The 20,841-nt window shown below is 38.9% G+C and overlaps 2 long non-coding RNA genes across 3 annotated transcripts in view; one reads left to right on the top strand and one right to left on the bottom strand.

Moving 5' to 3' along the window:
• The window catches only part of LOC139044786 (uncharacterized), a 70,730-nt gene that overhangs the window by 27,670 nt on the left and 22,219 nt on the right, over window positions 1-20,841 (top strand). Inside the window, exons 3-4 of one of the 2 annotated variants that reach the window (XR_011501951.1) lie at window positions 14,056-14,326; window positions 15,266-18,733. The exons of the other annotated variant lie outside the window; for it this stretch is intronic. This is a non-coding gene — a long non-coding RNA (uncharacterized lncRNA). Of the gene's footprint in view, window positions 1-14,055; window positions 14,327-15,265; window positions 18,734-20,841 lie in introns of those variants that run through there. 2 annotated transcript variants of the gene reach the window in all.
• LOC139044785 (uncharacterized) overlaps window positions 1-20,841 on the bottom strand; it is a 49,860-nt gene that overhangs the window by 25,963 nt on the left and 3,056 nt on the right. The window lies entirely within an intron of this gene.

The following is a 20,841-nucleotide window of genomic DNA, read 5'->3' as shown; positions in this document are numbered from 1 at the left end:
TACCGTTCCAGCTCTGCCATAAACTACCTATGTGACCTTTGGAAAATTATTTAACCTCTGAGATTCTCTTTCTTCATCTATCAGATGAGAAACAACTACCCTGCCCACCTCACAAGGTTCATGAGAATGGAATGTGGTAATGTGTATGGATGAGCTTTAAACACGACTTATTCTTTTATTATAGTATGTGGTAGGGGGAGCGTCACAGTTTACCACTTTGCATTGGGCTAGGGAAGATTCAGTGGCAGACTTAGTAGATTTTTTCTGGCAAGAATAGGTAATTTGAGGCAATTCTGGGAGAGTGAGTGCACCCTGGTTCTTGCTGAAGTGTCCCCTTAGCTGGATCCCCTGTCCTTTTATGCTTCTCTATGTCATTGTTCTAAGGACATTTCTCCCCTGTCTTTGGGGTCCTGTGATCTGGAGACATTGTGCTACGTTGCAGAATCACTGGGCCTTTGGAAAAGCTGTATTAGCTGCTTAACCTGTGCCTGTGAAACTGTCTCTCTCTGGAGCTGCTTCTATTCCTTTCCATCCCATTCCATTTTCAACATTTATTTGGGCATGTAGTATGTCACGTGTTGGGAAGGAAAGAAAAATGACACATAGTAAATTTTTGAGTCAGAGCTCACAAATTACGAGAAATATACACAAGTAAGCCCACCTGAACTGTGATAAAGGCTCCAATTCTGGTAAAGACAATGTATTCCGAAAGTACAGAGGAGGAGAGACTAATTCTAAGTGATTAGGTCTGAGAAGGCTTACGGAAGATATGGGATTTGAGCCGTAAGTACCTAGCACATAGGACTTTTGGTGGGTCTTAAATGGAAATGGGTTGGATTCATTCAAAGGTAGGAATGAATTTGAGAAGGTGGAAGGCAAGACAGGGTAGGTGAGGGTAGCAGGCGATAAGTCTAGAATGTGGAAAGGTGGATAGGGGGCCAAGTTGTAGAAGGGGTATATTCTCAGTCTATTTTTTTCACCCTATGTGACAGAATTTACTAGTTTCATTTCTGGAATTTACAGTGACTGTTGGAAACTAAGTCACTTTAATCATACACAATTCTTACACTTCCTCTGAAACCTATCATGATGAGATTTGGTTCATGGACTGTTTCAAAGTCTGCATCAAAGGGATTTAAATAACTGTACTTTTGATAATCTTTTCTCATCATCAGCTGAGAGTAACTGATAATCATGGAGTTTACTGATGCCTTTGAAAAAACATGCACAGAATGTAGGACTCGGTCTCAAACCCAGTGCTTAGAAAAAGCGTTCTAAGGACTGTGCCAAGCGTTCCAAGGTGAAGGCGCAAAGCTACAGCTCGATTGCAAGCTGGATATTAGTGCCTGTGATTCACAAAGTTTATGGTTAGGCGTTGGAGTCAGTGGTTAAGGAAATCAGTCTAGAAACCTGCTACCTGGTTATGTAATATCATTGTGGGAGGAAGGATTTCTGAGGATTTATAGCTTAATTTATTCTCACCCAGACAACACCTCTTCAGACTTTATATCCATCAGCTACAAATATAAAATTAGGAAGTTAAAGGCAGAAGGAACTTTCTAGTGGAAGGATAAACTTATATCTCTCATAGACCACAAAGACCGTGATCTGAAAGAATTATTTTTTTGTAGAAGGCGAGCAAACTCCCTTCTCTTTTATGTGCCAAACCCAGGGAAAAATTTGAGTTTGGTTTAGAACCCTGGAAAGGCTCTTTTAATGAAAATCCTTTTCCCCTCCAGCAGTGCTTGTTTTCTGAGATGCTCAGAGTGATTGACAAACATCTCGTTTATTTTCCAGATTTCCCAAGTGGTCATATAATCGGCAAAATGTAATTCCAATTTTCAGTGTGCTGGGTGGGCTTTGGCATGAGGGTGTTTGGGGAAAAGGGAAAAGCCACTGCTCTTCACTATCCCGTTGTCCTAGAGAAATCTCAGCATTGACATCAGGCATCCAGTTCTGAAAGCTCATGGAGACTTTGTGCTTGTCAACAAACTGAAGTGGGACAGGCGACAGGTGGTCAGCACAGTTAAGTGTGCCATTGTTCCAGCATGACTATCATTATAGTTTCCACTGGCGTAGCTGTTGAGTTTGAGGAAAGCAGCCACGAAGAGAGCTGATAGGGAGGCCCCAAACACTAGGGACACAGAGCTAAAGATTCATAATCTCTATCCCCTTGTGATGGTTAATTTCCTGTGTCAACTTGCCTAGCCCATGGTACCCAGTTGTTTGATCAAACACCAGTCTAGACATGGCCAAGAAGGTATATTTTCCGTGTGAGTAATGTTTAAACCCGTAGACTTTGAGTAAAGCAGATTACTCTCCATAATGTGGATGGGCCTCATCTAATCAGTTAAAAGATCTTAAGAGAACTCCCGAGGCCCCCCAAAGAAGAAGGAATTTTGCCTCCAGACTGCCTTCAGACTCAATACTGCAATACTACCCAGCTCTTCCCTGGGTTTCTAGCCTCCTGGTCTGCTTTGCAGAGTCGGACATGCCAGTGCTCACAATCACGTGAACCAATTCCTTAAAATCTGTCTCTGTTTCTACATTATATATATAATATCTTGTTTTATATTGTTATATATGTTATATATATGTTATATATAATGTGTTTTATATTATATTAAGTGTAATACTAAAACAACTTAAATTTTGTATATATTTTGTATATAAGTTTTGTAGATATTTATGTAGCCTATTGGTTCTGTTTCTCTAGAGAACCCTGACTAATATGTCCTCTTGGTTTCTTTGTGTTTTTGTTTTTGGTTGTTGCTGCTTGTGTTGAATAGTCAGAATGGAGTATTCTAGATACAGCTGAACAAAAAACTGTGCTCCACATCACCTATCTTTTTTCTCACTGGTGTTAGTTTCCCCATAAGTCACGAGATTGACTGATAAAAGCAAAGGGTAATGAAAATGGCTTTGGAATGAAGCGTGCAGAGCATAGGGCCTGTTCTGTTTAGCTTCCGCTGCTCTCTGTTACCCATCTTTCCCTTTTAGCCCATTAATGTCATGTTCCATTTGAGGTTGAGCTGTACTGCACTTTGCTGGGAAGAAGGAATGTAAGCTTCTTTTATTAATGGGTATCATGTTGTCCTGACCTATCTTTGTTTTTTTTCTGAGCAAAGATGGTTGGAATTTTATAGATGACAGTTCGAGATTTCACTTTTTGATTTGTTTTAAAGTGGAGTAAACCTTATATTCTTTAAATTTTTCTTTGGTAACTGAACCATCTCCAGTTCAGCATTGTTCAATAGAACTTTCCGTGATAATGGAAATGTTTTTCCATGCTGTCCAATATGGTACCCACTAGCCACATATGGTTATTGAGCACTTAAAATGTGGCTAATGTAGCTGAGGAACTAAGTTTTAAATTTTATTTAATTTAAAGTCATTTAAATTTTAATTTAAATAGCCACACAAGGCCAGAAGTTTCCATATTGCACAACACAAAACCAACTGAGTCTCCAAACACCCATTTCTAGTTTGTTTTTACTCAAGTATATTAGTGTTCTCCAGAGAAACAGAACCAAGGATATACACAGACATACATAAGAGGAGGTTATTATAGGAACTGGATCAAGTGGTTATGGAGGCTGAGAAGTCTCATGGTCTGAAAGCTGGAGATCCAGGAAAGCCAGTGGTATAATTCAGTCCAAGTCCAAAGGCCTGAGAACCAGGGAGCCGATGGTGTGGTCCCTGTCTAAGTCTGAAAGCCTGAGAACCAGGAAAGCTGATGTCCAGGGATAGGAGAAGATGGATGTCTCAGCTCAAGCAGAGAGAGCGAATTTGCCCTTCCTCCACATTTTTGTTCTGTTGAGGCCCTGAACAGATTGGATGATGCCCACCTGCAGTGGTGCAGGTGGCTTCTTTACTTAGTTGACTGATTCAATTATTAATCTCTTCTGGAAAAATCCCCATAGACACACCTGGAAATAATGTTTTACTTAGCTATTTTGGACATTCCTGAGTCCAGCAAAGTTGACATATAAAATTAACCACCATACTAGTAAAAGCAAGTCTGTTTTCATGTATCAACTTAGTGATAAAAGATATAATAAAAATCCTCACTGCTTATAATTGAGGTCCTCGGACCAGCAAGCATCAGCATCGTCTATAAGCTTCCTACATGTGTAGAATTTTGGCCCCAAGCTACATCTGAGTCAGAATCTGCATTTTGACAATATCTTCAGTTGATGCCCCATTCACGTTTGAGAATTGCTGATATAGACCAACCATACAGTCTTAGTTCACAGATGGCAGGGAGGGAAGTAGTGAGTATTCTGTCCAAATCGCTTATGTGACTCCTTCTGAATACCCTCCCTACCTGTCTCCAGCCTAGGTTCTGGGATTTATAGGCCTCTAACCCTGGTTCTGGCATGATCTTGTTAGGGAGAGTGTTAGAATCGCTCTATGCGTAGTTTTGATTTTTCAAGATGCTACTCCTGCTCACAAACTTCTGATTGTTTTCTTGCTCTCTTGGAGTGGGGAGTAGCATGTTTGAATCTCAGGGATTTCTTAAAGTGAAAAATCATGGCTCTTGAATAAGTATGTAGTTGTGCTGTGTGATGTGCTATGCGATGTTCATTGATAAAACAACAAATCAAAATCTGCATTCGTTTCCTGTTTATTATCAAAGTCAATTATATCTTATTAATAGCATTAAATACAATAAATGTTGAATGCCGTATGTATTTGTGACTACAATATACCTAGCACTGTTCTGTCATTATTTTGAGGAGTAAAATTTGCAGACATAATAGAGACTGGACATGGTGAATTGAACATTTGCTTGACTTTGAATTCAATCTTTATCCCCTGTGGGTGTTGGTAACGACAACCAGTATGGTAGAAAAGTCAGGTAACTGCTGTTACATGTGGTCTTTTAGTCTACAATCCATGGTCGCATATTCATTAGGTTCTAACAATAATTCTGAACTACAGACTTTTCCGACATTCTCATGGGTGTCATGTAAAGCAACTTATAGCAAAGCTGTCCTGTCTTTTTAGGACATAACCGGTAATAGATAATAAATCAGACTGACTTAGAGTTTTACTGGCACACCTCTAAAATGCTGCATACGTTTATAAAGGAATAAATTCTCAGTGCATAGAAGGACCTTGTGATGTATGATTTTGTATTAGCCTCGATCCTAGCACCTTTTTGTGTCCCTACCATTGTGCTCACTTTTCTTTCTCATCTACCTTTAATTCATATTATCTTGCTATACTTTATGTATCTTTGTAAGCTACTTTTTGGTAACAAAGTGGGGCCATAAGTTAAAAAACAATAGTTTGGATTAAAAGTCAAGATTTAGTTAATTTGGATCAAAATTAGAAAGTGCCATCAGGCAGAGTTGATTTATCCATTCTGTTACTCAGTTAAGCACACATTATATGTAAATGTTAGTACAATGTCTTCCCCCATAATCTCAATAGGCAGCAGATGGGGAGAAGATGGAAAGCTTCGCATCTGTGGTCAGAGGTTAAAAATTAGCCTGGGCTTTGCAGTCTGACTTTGAATCTCGGCTTGTTCATTTGTTTGTACAGATGAGTTAACACCACTTCACTGAGAGGTAGCTCTGACTCTCTCAGAAAGGATCTGAGGCCTCCTATGCTCCTTGTAGGAGGTGGCCTTGGCAGCTTAGAAGTACCTGGGATGTAAGAATCTGATTACTGAAGCCACATTCAAGGTGTGATGTTATGATTGCGGGGAGATCTAACCCCAGATGTTTCTTATAAACACATAGCAGTGGCAGGTGCTGTGGATGATATTCTTTAATAGGTTCAATTCCGAAATGACTCACACACTGAAGAAACTTAAAAAGACTTGCAGCTTCATGAAATCCTTTTTCTTGAGAATTTCGGGGATATAAGTTCTTCTACTGTACTGCGGTTCTAATCATGCTCAGCCAGACTTCTCCAGCACTCGCACCTGTGGTGGCCTTGAGCGTGCCATGATTCAGTTGTGCAGTTGCTGCCTGGGCCCAGAACTGGTCCAGAGATCCTGACCTTAAATGCTACTAACCTCTGTGCCTCTTAGTACCAACTGATTTTGACATGGGCTTGTCCAGGTGCTTGACAACCATTCAGCAGAAAGCTGAAGTTATCTAAAATGCCAGGACTCAGAGATAATGGTTTAAATTTTTGCATATTTAATTTCAGGGTTTTTTTTTGGGGGGGGGCCGCCCATTTACACATACATAAGCACACATTCACTTGCATATGAATTATATTGGTATTTACCAATATTATGTTATTTAAGTAATATGAGGAATAAAGTAATATGAGATAATGAACGTTATTAAGTATTTTCTGAAAACAGGATCTTTTATGGCTTTCTCTTATCTATTATATGGATGTTGCATTACCTGTTGAACCATTCTCTCATGGTTGGACTTTGTTTTTTTTCAGTCTGTTGCATTATAAATAGCTCTTCATTGCTACTGCTTCATATGATTTGAATTCTTTCTTGATACATATTGCTAAATTCAATTCCAGAGAGACTGAGTCAGTTATGTTCCTGGTGGCGGTAACTGAAAATATTTATCTTTCAGGATCCCAGCAAGCACTGAAAATTAACGTTTAAAAGATGCTTGATGAAAAAGATTAACTAATTGTTTTAACTGATGAATTATTTTAATTTGTACTTTTTTCCTTTTTTAAATGAGGTATAATTGACATATAATGTTACATTAGTTTCAAGTGTAAAACATAATGATTCGATATTTGTATATGAGGCGAAATGATAACTGCAATAAGTTTAGTTAACATTCATCACTATACATAGTTACGAAATAATTTGTACTTTTTTGTATGATCATGTAGGACTTTATATCTATTTTGTGAATTTTTAAATCTTCTTTATCATTTTTAAATATTGGAGTGTTGAAGTTTTCCTCTTAAAAAGAGTTATAAGTTTCCCATAATCAGAGTTGTAAATTTTCATCGCAAAAAATCAGAAAAATATATAGAGGAAAATAAAAGTCACTCGTAATCTTATCAGTCAGGAGTAACTACATTGACACGGTGTGCTTAGAAGAAGATCCTCCATATTCTTTTCTCTACCTATATAAACACAAGCCACACAACCACCCACTCTTTCTATTCTGTTACCAAAAAGGAAACACATATTGTTTCTGTAATCTGATCTTTCTCAACTAAAGACATATTGTGGGAAAAACAGAGGTGGATGTTGTGGTTAGGAACATGGCCTGGGAAGTCAGACTCCCTGAGTGGCCATCTCAGCTTTGCCACTTAATTAGCCATGTGATCTTGAGCAAGTTGTTCAACTACTCTGCACCCATTTTCCTGGGAATAAGTGAGAATAATAATAAATGAGAATAATTTATAGTCTATTCACAGAGCTGTAAACAGCAAATGAAATAAAGCATGTAAAACACTAAGAATAGTACGTGACACACAGTAGCACTAATAAAAGTAAACTTCTAACATCTTCTCACATCAACAGTAGATTTACATTGCTGAGAGGATAATTGCATGGATTCTATCATTAGCGGTATTCTATTCTATTGTACATTGTATTTGTTTGTATCATAATTCCCTGAAACAATCCCCCTTTGAAGTACTTTTCAGTTATTTGTAATTTCTCATTTTTAAACTTTACTAAGATGAATGGTGAGTGGAGCAGCACGGAGTTTAGGAATGCTGGTTCTTAAAAGGACTAGCTATGTCTCTGTGAATTCTGGCTCTGCCACTAACTAGACAAACTACTTAACTACTTAAGTCTTAGATTCCTCATGTATCAAGTAGACAGAACAAAATTCTCATGAGGTTGTTTGTTAGTTATCTATTGCTGTAAAACAAACTAGCCCAAAACTTAGTGGTTTAAAACAACCATTTTATTTGCTCACGAGTCTATCGTGGGCTGGCCTCAGCTTGGTGGGTTTTCTGCTTCTCTCACCTGGGGTCACTCATGTGGCTAAAACCACCTGATTGCTCAGCAGTGGCTGGATGGTCTATATTGGCCTCCCTCCTATGTCTGGTGCTTGGTACTGGCTGTTGACTGACCTTGAATCTTTAGCGAGCTAGGGGTTCTTAACATGTGGCAAGATTTCAAGAACAGAATGAGAGAGAGAAATCCTTTATTTTTGACATTTGTTTACATCTCATTGGTCAAAACAAGCGACATGACCAAACCCAGTGTCACTGTGGGATGGGACTATGCAAGGGCTTAGATACAGGGGGGCGTGATTCATTGGAGGAGGCCATTACTGTAATAAATATTCTAGTTGTTGTAAGGATTTCAACTTATTTTTCTCATCCTTAATAATAATAGTAACTACCTCACAGAATTATCATGAAAATCAAATGATCCAATGCATATGTACTATTTTTCACAGTACATGGAACATTGTAAGTGTTCAATATATGTTAGTTATTATATTGAATACTTGCTTGCTTATTTCCTTGGGAAATGAATGGAGGTATGTGCTTGATAAAGACATTAGATACATTGGCAAATAATATATTTTCCCACATCTTTTTAAAAACATTGGGTATTATCACTTTTGAAAATCATTGCCCCTCTGATGGATGAAAAATGATAACTCATTGTTATCATTGTTTCTTTGATTACTTGTGTTTCTTTGTACATAATTTCCATAGATTTTAGAACATATGCATTTCTTTAGTGATTTGCCTATTCATTCTCCTTGCCCATTTAAAAGAAAATAAATGCTTATTTTGGAGTAATTTTAGATTTACATAAAAGTTGCAAAGATAGTACAGAAAGTTCCTATTTATTCCATACAACATTTTGCATTACTGTGGTACTTCTGTCACAACTGAGAAACCAACGTTAGTACATTACTGTTAACTAAACTTCAGTCTTTATTTAGGTTTCACTAGTTTTTCCACTAATGTCCTTTTCTGTTCTAGGATCGGGTCCAGAGTACCACATTGCATTTAATCTTCCTGTTTCCTTAGTCTCCTGTATGTGACAGTTTCTTGTGACCTTGACAGCTTTGAGGAATGCTGGTCAGATATTTTGTGGAATCTCTCTCACTTTGAGTTTGTCTGATATTTTCTCATGATTCATCTGGGATGGTGGTTATTTGGGAAGAATACCAGAGGGGTGAAATGCTTTTCCCATCACATCCCATCAAGGGGCACAGGCTGTTCACGTGACTTAGCACCAGTGATATTAACCTTGATCACTTGTTTTGAGTGGTGTTTGCCAGGTCTCGCCACTGTAAAGTTATTATTTTTCACTTTCCGTTCTATTCTTTGGAAGCAAGTCACTAAGTTTAGCCCACATTCAAGGCGGGGGGGTGAGGGTGGAGCGCCACCTCTGAAAAGAGAGTTGTATTAGTTTGCTTGGGCTTCTGTAACAAAATGCCAGACACTGGGTGGTTTAAACTACAGAAATTTGTTTCTCCCAGTTCTGGAGGCTGGAAGTCTGAGATCAAGGTGTCAGCAGACGTGGTTTCTCCTGAGGCCTCTCTCCTTGGCTTCCAGGTGCTGCCGTCTTGCTGCGTGTTCACGTGGTTGTCTCTGTGTGTGTATGCGTTTCATGTCTCTGTGTCCTGATTTCCTCTTCTTATAAGGGCACCAGTCAGATTGGATTAGGGCCTGCCCTAATGGCCCCATTTTAACTTAATTAGCTCTTTAAGGGCCCTATCTCTACGCACAGTCACATTCTGAGATATTGGAGGTTACTGCTTCAACATGTGAATTTTGGGGAGACAATTCATCCCATAACAGAGGGAGTATATATTATTTGGAGCTTTTCTTTAAGGAAGATTTGTCTCTTTCTCCCCATTTATTTATATATCCAACCATTTATATCAGTATGGAATCATAGATACTTATTTTAAACTTTAGATTATAATCTAATCCCATGTTAACAAATTCTTCCAGCTTGGCCAATGGGAACTCTTTCAGGCTGGCTCATGTGCCCCTTTGACATGACCCCATCCTTTTGTTTTTTGAGTCCTTTCTTACTTTCTGGTCCTACAAGATGATCCAGGCCCACTTTGTGTTGTTGGGTTTTTTCGTACTCCAGTCTTAGAATCAGTCATCTCTCCAAGGAGCTGATTCCTTTGATTGGAGAATAATATTTAAACAGCAAGATGTGGGCACTGGGTGTGCCTATTTTTTATATGAGAATGAAATAATATTCTTATTAATTGGAATATCTCTTCTATATTAGAGATATTAACTTTTTGCCTGTCTATATTAGAGATATTAACTTTTTGCCTGTTTCTTCTTTCATTAGTTAACAGGTATTTAGTATCTGTTTTTTTTGTGTCTGGCTTTTGTCAAGTGGCTGGAGGCACTCTGAAGTAAATAAAACAAAGTCTCTGCTTTCATGGAGCTTATATTCCAGAGAAGGCAATTAGTCAACAAACAAGTAGGGAAATGAAAAAATAACATAACACCATAGCATAAGACCAATGAAGAAAAATAAAGCAGAGTAAGTGCTGGAGAGTAAATGAGAGGATGACTATCTTAGATAGGCCAGCCAGAGAAGGCTTCTTGGACAAGGTGACACTTGAACAGAGACCTGAATGAAAAAGAGGAAACAGCCATGGAGCTAGCTGAGGGGTAGAGCGTTCGAGGCAGAAGAAATAGAAAGTGCGAAGGCTCTGAGGTGGGTGCATGCTGGCTGTATTGTAGGACGAGCAAAGAGGCCACTGGGGCTGGAGCACAATGGATGAGGGAGACAGTAATGAAAGGTGACATGAGAGGTTGTGAGGGGCCAGATCATGCAGGGCCTCATAGGTCATAGTAAGAACTTTGGCCTTTATTCTGAGGGTGATGGAAGCCATGGGAGGGTTCTAAGCAGAGGAATGACATCATCAGATTTATATTTTCAAAGATGTACCTCTGGCTATTGTGTGAACAATTGGCTGTAAGGAGCTGTGGTTAGAAGCAGGAATCCCAGCTGAGGCTGTTGTGACCCACATGAGAGGTGTTGCGGGTTGGACTGGGGTTGTAGTGGTGGAGACAGAGAGAAGCAGTTGGATTCAGGATACATTTTGAAGCAGAACACCAGAATTTGTCGATTGACTAGATATGAGGGGAAAGAAAGAAAGGAATCAAGAATAACTTTAAGATTTTAAGATTTTGTGGTTTTAATATGTACATTTAATTTCTGTGTAATATCAATCAATATTTCTGAAGCTAACAATGTCTGGGCCTTTTTAACTTATTGTTTTAATTAACATACTGTTAAAATTTTTCTGTATCTTCAATTTTATTTAGCACTACTCTTACGTGAAAAATAATGGAGTTTATCTATTTTTTTTTAACATAAAGGGTACTATTTCATACTTTTACCACTTTCTCACAATTAAAAACAGATGAAAATAACTATGAAGAAAACGTTGATATCAACGACATCGTAATGTCCGTTGTATTGGTTATGACTGTATGTTGCAAGTCACAGAAAATCCCATACAAACCAAATATACAAGTGAATATTTTGATTTACTTAACGGGGAACTTCAATTGGTAGTTTGGATTTCAGACATAGTTGGATCCAGGGCTTCAAACAATCGCATCGACTCTCTGTCTTCTCTCTGTTGCTGTCTCTGTCGCTGTCTCTCCCTGTTTGTCTGTCTCTCAGTATTGCTTATCATGACTCTGTTTTATTCTTAGACTCTCTCTATGGCAACATATCCCTAGTGGCCACAAGCATGCTTACAGCTTGGGATCAAAGTGCAAAAGAGACATCCTTGTCAACCCCTCAGAAAGGACTTGGATGAACCCTTCTTGGGTTGTTGTATGAGGAAGATGAATTATTCTGATTGGTCAGCCTCGGTGATGTGTCCACCACCTATAGCAGGGAATGTAGAGTTTTTTTTGGTATGGACTCAATAGAACCACAGGGAGAGCAGGAGGACATTTCCCACAAGGACACCACGCCACGCTGCCAGCCTGCCTGTGGCTGTGAAAGTGATTCCACTAGAGAAGAGCCTGGGCAGTATTCGTAACACAGATGGTGAGAGCTGAGCAGTTCGATGACTTTTAGATCCCCAAGTGAGCCTAAACTCCTGGGATTTTTCATTATTCAGTCAATTTGGCTTAGTAAGACTTAAGTATTTTCACATCCAGTTAAAAATTTTTTCTTGAATTATTCTGTGAAGTAAACACACAAACACACACAGACACACACAGACATAAAACCACAGAAATAAAGAGACTTACTGAAGGCTAAGGAGGTAGTCAGTGGGAAAGGTAGGACCAGAAAATAGGCCTTATTTCTGAACCATTGCTCTTGTCCCTGGAGGAGACTACCCTGAGGACCAGGGAGTGGTCGGTCACGTCTGACCATTGGAGATGAAACTCCTTGGTGAATGTGAGCCTCTGTGACTGTGGGGCCGGTTTCAGGAGTGAAAATTAGGGACCTGAGTAAGCTTGGTATTTAGGGAGGCAGGAGGGAGTGGGAGAGGACGACAGTGATTTCTCCATACTTCACGCTGCCTAAAAGCATCTCACAGAGGTTATGTTGGTACAGAAATTAAGGTGACAGAGAGTTCTGGAGTTTATCAAGTTACATAGTGTTCAGTTCAGTGTAGTGGTTAAGCTGGTAGGCTCCGGGGGCAATTTTGCTAGTTTCCTACATTTACTAGCCCTGTGAGCTCTGGTAAACTACATAACCTTGCAAAACCTTAGTTCCTTTATCATTAAAATGGTGGACAATACTATTTACCTCAAAGTAGCTGTTTGTCCATCCCTTACCCCGAACCTGACTTGAATTCAATGTTCATACTTTGAATGTAGGATGAGCACCTATTTCCTCTCTTAATCTCTCCTACTCTCTCTCTCTTTCAAAACTTTTTTAAAATTTAATTTTAGACTTAGAGAAGAATTGTAAAGATAGTATAGAGAGTTCCCGTGGTCTTCACCCAGCTTCCCGTAATGTTAACACCAGACATAACCAAGACACAATTTGCAAAACTAAGAAATTACATTGATACAATATTCTTAACAGAGCTAAAGACTTTCTTTGAATTTCTTCAGTTTTCCACCAATGTCATTTTTCTGTTTGAGGATCCAAGCCAGGATTGCACATTGTATTTAGTTATCATTCCTCTTTAGTCTCCTCAAATCTGTGACAGTTCCTTTGTCTTTCCTTGTCTTTTGTGACCTTGAAACTTTTCAAGAGTGTTGGTATTTGGTAGGATGCGCCTCAATTTGAGTTTTTCTGATGTTTGTTCGTGGTTAGATTGAGGTACAGACCTTTCTCTCTCTGTTTAAATAACTTCTTTCCTGGCTACCCTTTCAGAAATACTGATGTTGAGTTTTTTAGAATCAGTATAGCTCCACTAACGAATGAAAGATAAGTTGTAATTGTATCCCCTGTAGGAGGAGAAAGGATTGGAATGAAGCGAAATAGCTTTTTTTTTTAAATGGTTGGAAAGCTCCTCCTTAAAGAGAATCAGTAATTACCTTTAGGCCAAAACATGATTTTGAGGCTGTTTTGGATGATTTCTTTTGTAAGAATATTTAGTTATTGAAGGGTGGGTTGGGCTGTGAGAAATAGATGTTAAGTGCTATTGCAAGCAAACGCAGCCTAGGCGAAGGAGGTTTGTAAAGCCATCGTGCTGAAGGCTTTTCAGAAGATGTAACTAAATTTGGATTAAAAACAGGTGTATTATGACATCTGTTATTTCTATTTAAGGCAACGCTAAGTTTATTCAACAAACATTTATTACCCATTTGACTCTGTTACATGCAGCTCATGGTGCATTGATGTAATATTTGTGGGACTCATGAAGGAGTTGTATATACAGTCGATTTTCGTTATTCACGATAGTTATGGTCTATAAAGTTGCCGCGAAGAGAGAATGAGCAAATACTGAACCATTGCTCCAAGGGAAGATATGGAGTTAGGTTCCTGTGAGCCTCTGGTCACAACATTTTTGTTAGCCAGGCAGCATGTAATCTTGTTTGTGTGTGTTGCTCTTTAAAGACACCTTATTTAGCATATATTGCTGTTGATTCATTAACACTGAAGTCACAGCCAACAGCACTGTAACTCATGCCCGAATGAAGCTTATCTAACACCTGTATTTTTTCCCTAAGGTACCTCGCAGCCTTCTTGTGCTCAGGAACACTAGACAGCTCTTCAGCACTGCACTAGGTGGCCATTTTAAACAGTGAAATCACTGACAAAGAGTACAAAAATGTGAAAAATGTGGCATTAAGGACACCGTGAAAAGGACACTTGTTTACCGTCTGAGAACTGAAACAAGAAGGCAGAGCATCGCATATTCAATCTTAGCTGGGACCGTGTGGGTTGTGCCTCAAAATTTTCCCTGCGCTGAGCATGTTCACAAATGATCAGGAAAGCGCTGTGAGTATTGATTTTGAGGTTGCAAACAAATTTTAGCAGGTAGACAAATTCACAGAGATGGAATCCATGAATAATAAGAATTGGCTGATTTCTTCATCCACACTGTGTGAAGTAAGAGTTATCTTTATCTCACAAACTAAAAAATCTCTGAGGTTTAGGGAGGCTGAATCACTTCCCTCATGTTAGCCAGCTAGTTAGTGGGGTGGATGGAAGGTTAAGGAGTCTCCTCTAATTCCAAAGGCAGTGCTTCCATCTTTGCACTATGTCTCTCACTGCGTTGAGAAAGCTCAGCTGTCTCAAAGGACACATTCTGCCATCAGCCAGGTGCTGTTCTCTTACCTATACAAGGTTGCGATAAGTGAGCCATCTCCACTTAGGTGCTTGTCCCTAGACTGGCCTCAAACAGGATTTAAAGTCTATTTAACCAAATGGGTCTCCTTCAGAAACATATATTTTATTTCCAATAGTCTCAGTTCCTGGATCTTTCTTATAGGAGTTACAAGTTAGTATTCTAGGAGAACCGTTACTTTGTCATCTTTATTAATATGACCTCTCTCTTCTCAGATGCTTTTTCCTAAGAAGTGTGTTTTCCCTCATTATAAAAGTGATCCATGCTATTTTAGTGAACTTTGAAAATGTAGAAAAGCCCAAAGAATAAAATACAAGTCATCCATATTTCTTACACCAAGAAATAATCGTTATTAACACTGGGTGTGACTTCTTCCACCTGTTGTTTGCTTTATGTGTACATGTCTATTCAAACATATATACATGGTATTAAGAATTGGGGTCATACTCTATTTGCTATTTTTAACTTTTTCACATAAGACTATATTTTGGAGATTTCTAAATATCATTGTATGGTCATACTATACTTTATTGAACTATTTAGATTGTTTTCAAGTTTAAGGTATTTCAAATGCATTTTTTTTTTTTCAGGAAGACTAGCCCTGAACTAACATCCGCTGCCAATCCTCTTCTTTTTTTGCTGAGGAAGACTGGCCCTGAGCTAACATCCATGCCCATCTTCCTCTACTTTGTATATATGTCGGACATCTGCCACAGCATGGCTTGACAAGCGGTGCATAGGTCTGCACCTGGGATCCAAACTGGCAAACCCCAGGCTGCTGAAGTGGAATGTGCAAACTTAACCACTGCACCACTGGGCCGGCCCCTCAAATGCATTTTTAATTGAGCCTTGTTTAAGAAGAATATTAGCACATATTCCTAATTATTATGTGGAAATAGAATTGTGCATCAAAGTGTATGGACATTGTAAAGACTTTTTGATGATTATTGCTAAGTTTCTTTCAAGAAGCTTATATTAATTTACTTTTCCCACCAGCTGTGTCCAAATGCCTGTGTCCCTACCTTTTTGTAAGCAGGACATGACCTCAAGGCTTTACCTTAAGTTGCTTCATTTTAGCATGTAAATACCTTTGAAATTATATGAGCTGATACTTTATTTAAAAAGCAAGATTTAAGTTTTTAGAATGCTCTCTAACTGAAATGCACTATTCAGATTCCATTTCTCCCAGCAATAGGCTCTATGTGCCACGTGGTTGTATGTACCATCTAGTGAGAGGGCAGGGCGTCCCAGGGCACACCCACAGAGTGAGCGAGGAGGGCAGGGGAAGATGAACCCGTGAAGGAGACAGAAACAGAAGCCAGAAAGATGCCCAGAGAACCTGGGGAGCTGGATGTCACAAGAACCAGGATGATGCCATTTCCATAAAGCTGTAAAATTTCCATTACACAACAGTGTAAATGCTTCAGAAAGGATTCAAAAAGTCATGTGAAACAAGAGCTAACAATTGTCCGTTTAATTGAGCAAAAAGGGAGGAGAGAAATCTGGAGTACCGTGGGCTGAGGTGCATGCGTCAGAGGCCTGTGTTTTTGCATATGCCTGTTTCTGTTTAGTTCCTGCTGGATCTTTTGGAGTGTGTGTGTGGGGAGTGAATGTACAAACATGGGTTATTCTGGAAGCAGCTGGCACAATTTGCTTTAGGCCACCTGCTTTGGGGAAACAGCAATTCCATAAATGCAAAGAAGCAAATAATTGCAGATACTATCTGTCTGTTTTTGAATCACCATAAAAGGCCAATTCCAATTTTGTTCTAAAAATGGGCAAAAGTTTTCAGCTGACCCATCATTGATGAGACCTTTTAAAGATGAATTTTCATCCATACAGTAACAATCCGAACTCTTAGCAGGAGGCAGTCAGTTCTTCAAGTAGTAAGTTGGTGGTGTTTCCTGTTAGTACCATCCCTGACCTGTGGCACCAATTGAAATGGCACTTTTATTTCAGTGAGTGACACAGGTTTACATTTGGTATCGAATCCTATTTCCACAAATCCATTTAGAAAGAACCACAGAAACCTGTGTTTTGGAAACGATAGAGCAGGCATTGCTGAAGTTAAGAGCTGTGCCCTGAATCCTAGTGTCTACTCAGATGCTTCCTGGTGGCAGGGACACTTCCAGGTGGGAAGAATGACCTATACTCTGAAGGGTCTCTTGGGACTAACTGGGAAGAGCTGACTTAGATCTGGAGAGCATGGGGAGTTCTTTACCCTCTGAGCTTTTTCTGACTTTGCCTGAGAAGAGAATGTGAGATAATGGAACAAGAATAATGATAGTGCCGCTATTAATAGCTAATACTCACTGAGCAATTACTCCGTTCTCGGCTACGTGCAAAGCCCTTGACAAGTGTTATGTAAGCAGCCTTCACCTTAACCCTTATGAGATATGAGCCATTAGATTTTACAGACGAGTGAAGTGAGGTACAGAGCAGTTAAGTGACTTGCCTGGAGTCGCTCAGCTAGTGAGAGGTGAAGTGCAGACTCAAACCTTGGTCTTCCTGACTCCAGAGCCCTCCTCTCACCCAGTGCTACCTCTTATGCCTGTCAGGGGCGCGATGTTGAGCCTGGCCCGTGGTAGGTGCTCTGATGTCTGTTTCCTTCTTTTCTGGGTAGTGGTGGGCTGGAGCCGCAGCCCTGTTCTCTCTTGTCAGATAGGGTGGCCACACACTAAGAACACTGCCTGGACGCTGGTCAGTCTGCACTGGAATGACAAGCATGAGGAGGGCAAAGGTTGCAAGGCCCTCTGGACCCTCTGGGGATTCGAGAACATTATATAACCTCTGAGTCATTTTTTTTGTATTGCTCACATCCTTAGCAGCAGTTTATGATTTTTGTTATTAACTAATTCTTTAAAAAAATCATTTAATAACTGGTGTTTCTTTACCAGCTGAAGACTGATTGCTGTGGTTTGAGGGGGATGGGGAGGTGTCTGGAAAGAATGTTCTTTTTGTCTGAAACCCTAAAATATGCTGTGAGGTGAATGGGGAGGAGGTTCTTCCTGTCAGTTGGGAGCCGAACCAGGAAGTGCTGAGTGGGGCTGAGATTCCCTTCCAGAGGTGGAGGGGGACCTGGCTCTTTTTCTCTTTACACAGAGACACTGAATTTCATTGCTGCTTCCAGTGCCCGAAGGCCTGAGGGAAAATGGAGAGGGTCCAAAGAGAAAAGCTAAAGGTTATGGTTTCTTACTTCCCCGCTCAGCTTTTGCTCACTGGGGAGGTTGGTGGAACTGTTCGGAGCACCAGAGCCAACTCCTTGCTGGATGATGGGGGTGGAATGGCGCCTTCCACAGGTCTCTGAGGGAGAAACAGGAACAGTTAGTGGGAAGCCGCCTCGGGCATCGGGGGGCCTGACCATTGAGTCTTCTTCAGGGCCCAGCTGGGACGAAGGGTACTTGGCTCTTACCAGGAGTGGAAGTGCATTCAAAGGCACATATAACTTAACAGTCCTTTCAAAACAAAGAATTAAAAGCCTAATCCCACTTTTGCCTTTTAAGTATAGCGTAGGTGCCTAAATTTGAACTTTGGTATTGTAATTAAATTATATTAATCAGGTTTATATCTATAAGGCCTATGGGCTTCAACTACTTTGAGGTACAGTCTAGCAACCAAGGAAAGAAAGTGAACTCCGGAGTCAGACTGGCTGGGTTGGAATCATGGCTGCAGTGTTTCCTGGTTGTAGGCCTTGGACAAGGCACTTGAGACCTTAGAGCCCCAGTTTCCTCATCTGTAAAGTGGAGTTAACAACAGCGCCTACCTCATAGAGTTGTTGTGAGGGTTAAATGAGTCTTAGGAAGAAGAATAATAATAATAACAATGATACATGTAAAGCAAAAAGCATTATGTAAGTGTTAGCTATTCTCATTTTTATTATTGTTGTGTTAATGTTACAAAATGACATATGCTTGGGGGTGACTTCTTACCAAGACTTCAGCAAAAATTGTTTGTTAAGGAAGTCAGTTGATAGATTTCTCTATGTTCAAGATTTATGTAAAAATAATGGAAAGTCCACAATGAGATATCACTTCACATCCACAAGGATAGCTATAATTAAAAACAAAAAGCAAAATGGAAAATAACAAGTGTTGGCCAGGATGTGAAGAAATTGGAACACTTTTAGATCGCTGATGGGAATGTAAAATGGTTCAACTGCTGTGGAAAATAGTTTGGTGGTTTCTCAAAAAGTTAAACATAGAATTACCATATGACCCAGCGATTCCACTCCTAGTTTTATATCCAAAAGAATTGAAAACAGTTACTCAAACTAATACTTATACGTGAATGCTTACAGCAGCATTATTTACAATAGTCAAAAGATGGAAACAATCCAAATGTCCATCAATGAATGAAAAGGTAAGCAAATTATGGTGTATACGCACAATGGAATATTATTCAGCCATAAAAAGGAATTAAGTACTGATCTGTGCTATAATACAGATAAACTTTGAAAACATTATTCTAAGTGAACAAAGCCAGACATAGAATGTCATATATTGTATTATTCCATTTATATGAAATATCTAGATAGGTAAATCTATAGAGACAGAAAGCAGATTGGTGGTTGCCAAGGGCTACGGGGAAGAGGGAGTGTGGAGTAACTGCTTAATGGGTACAGGGTTTTATTTTGAGGTGATGATAATTTTTTGAAACTAGATGGAGTTGGTGGTTGCACAACATTGTGAATTTACTAAATTTTACTTTGACCTTTGTTGTTGTTGTTGTTGAGGGATATTGGCCCTGAGCTAATATCTGTTACCAATCTTCCTCTTTTTGCTTAAGAAAGATTGTCTCTGAGCTAACATCTGTGCCAATCTTTCTCTATTTTGTATGTGGGATGCCGCCACAGCATGGCCTGATGAGCAGTGTGTAGGTCCGCACCTGGGATCCGAACCTGCGAACCCCAGTCTGCCAAGCAGGGCATGTGAACTTAACCACTAAGCCACCAGGCCGGCCATGCTAAATGCCACTTTAAAGTGGTTAATTTTGTGTTACCTGAATTTCACTTCAATAAAAAAATACAAAATGAGATAAGCTGTTTCTGATTATAGAAAACAATGATCTGGTTCACACTATTTTAAAAATTATTGCTAAAATTTCTTTCTATGACATGTCAAAATTTGTTTCGCTTTATTGTTATAATTTACATATAATAGAATGAAAAGATTTTAAACGTACAGTTCAGTGAGTTTTGATGAATGTATAGGTACAAGTAACTATTACCTAAATCAAAACATATATTTCCATCACTCTAGAAAGTTTCCTCATACGTTATTCAAATAATTAATTTGATTTTGATTACCAAAGAATATTATTACCTTCTAGAAATAGATTCTACAAATAGGATCAATATTACGTACTCTTCGTATCTGGCTTCTTTCACTTAGTAGAATGTTTTGAAGATTCATTCATTCAGTTTTGTGTGTCAGTATTTCATAACTTTTTATGCTAAGTAATATTCTTTTGTATTAATATACTGCGATTTGCTTATCTATTCACTCATTGATGAACATTTGGATTGTTCCCAATTTTTGGCTATTATGAGTAAAGTAACAAATGAATTATGAATATTCTTGTATAATTCCTTTTGTAGAAATTAATTTTCTTTTTTTTGTTGGTAAAAATTTAGGAATGAAAGCCCTGGGTTAAAAGGTAAGTATATATTGACTTTATAAGAAATTGTCTGTTTTCCCAAATGTACTTCCAACTACATTGTATTTCTGATTGCCTTGTAACCTTGCCAATACTTGGTATCATCAGTCTTTTTCATTTTAGCTATGTGTTTTAGTAAGTATGAAGTAGTATCTCATTGTGGCTTTACTTCGCATTTCCTTGATGCCTAATGATATTGAGTATCTTTTCATGTACTAATTGACCATTCATATATCTTCCTCTCTCTTCTTTTCAAATATTTGAGGATTTTCTAGATATCTTATTTTTATTAATTTCTAATTTGGTTCCACTGCAGTTAAAGAACAATTCTTTGAAATTTCTTGAAATGTCTTAGGGAATGTGCCACGTGCACTTGAAAGGGATATACATTCTGTAGTTGTTGAGGATAGTGCTCTCAAATGTCAGTTTGGTCAAATTGGTCAAATCTTTATATCCTAATCAAGTTTTTTCCTATTTTTATCAATTACTGAAATATGAGCAATAAAATCTC

Source organism: Equus asinus, chromosome 3 (genome assembly GCF_041296235.1).
Source record: "Equus asinus isolate D_3611 breed Donkey chromosome 3, EquAss-T2T_v2, whole genome shotgun sequence".
Classification (NCBI taxonomy): domain Eukaryota; kingdom Metazoa; phylum Chordata; class Mammalia; order Perissodactyla; family Equidae; genus Equus; species Equus asinus.
Note: the sequence above shows the minus strand (reverse complement) of the source record. Positions and strands in the feature narration are given on the sequence as shown.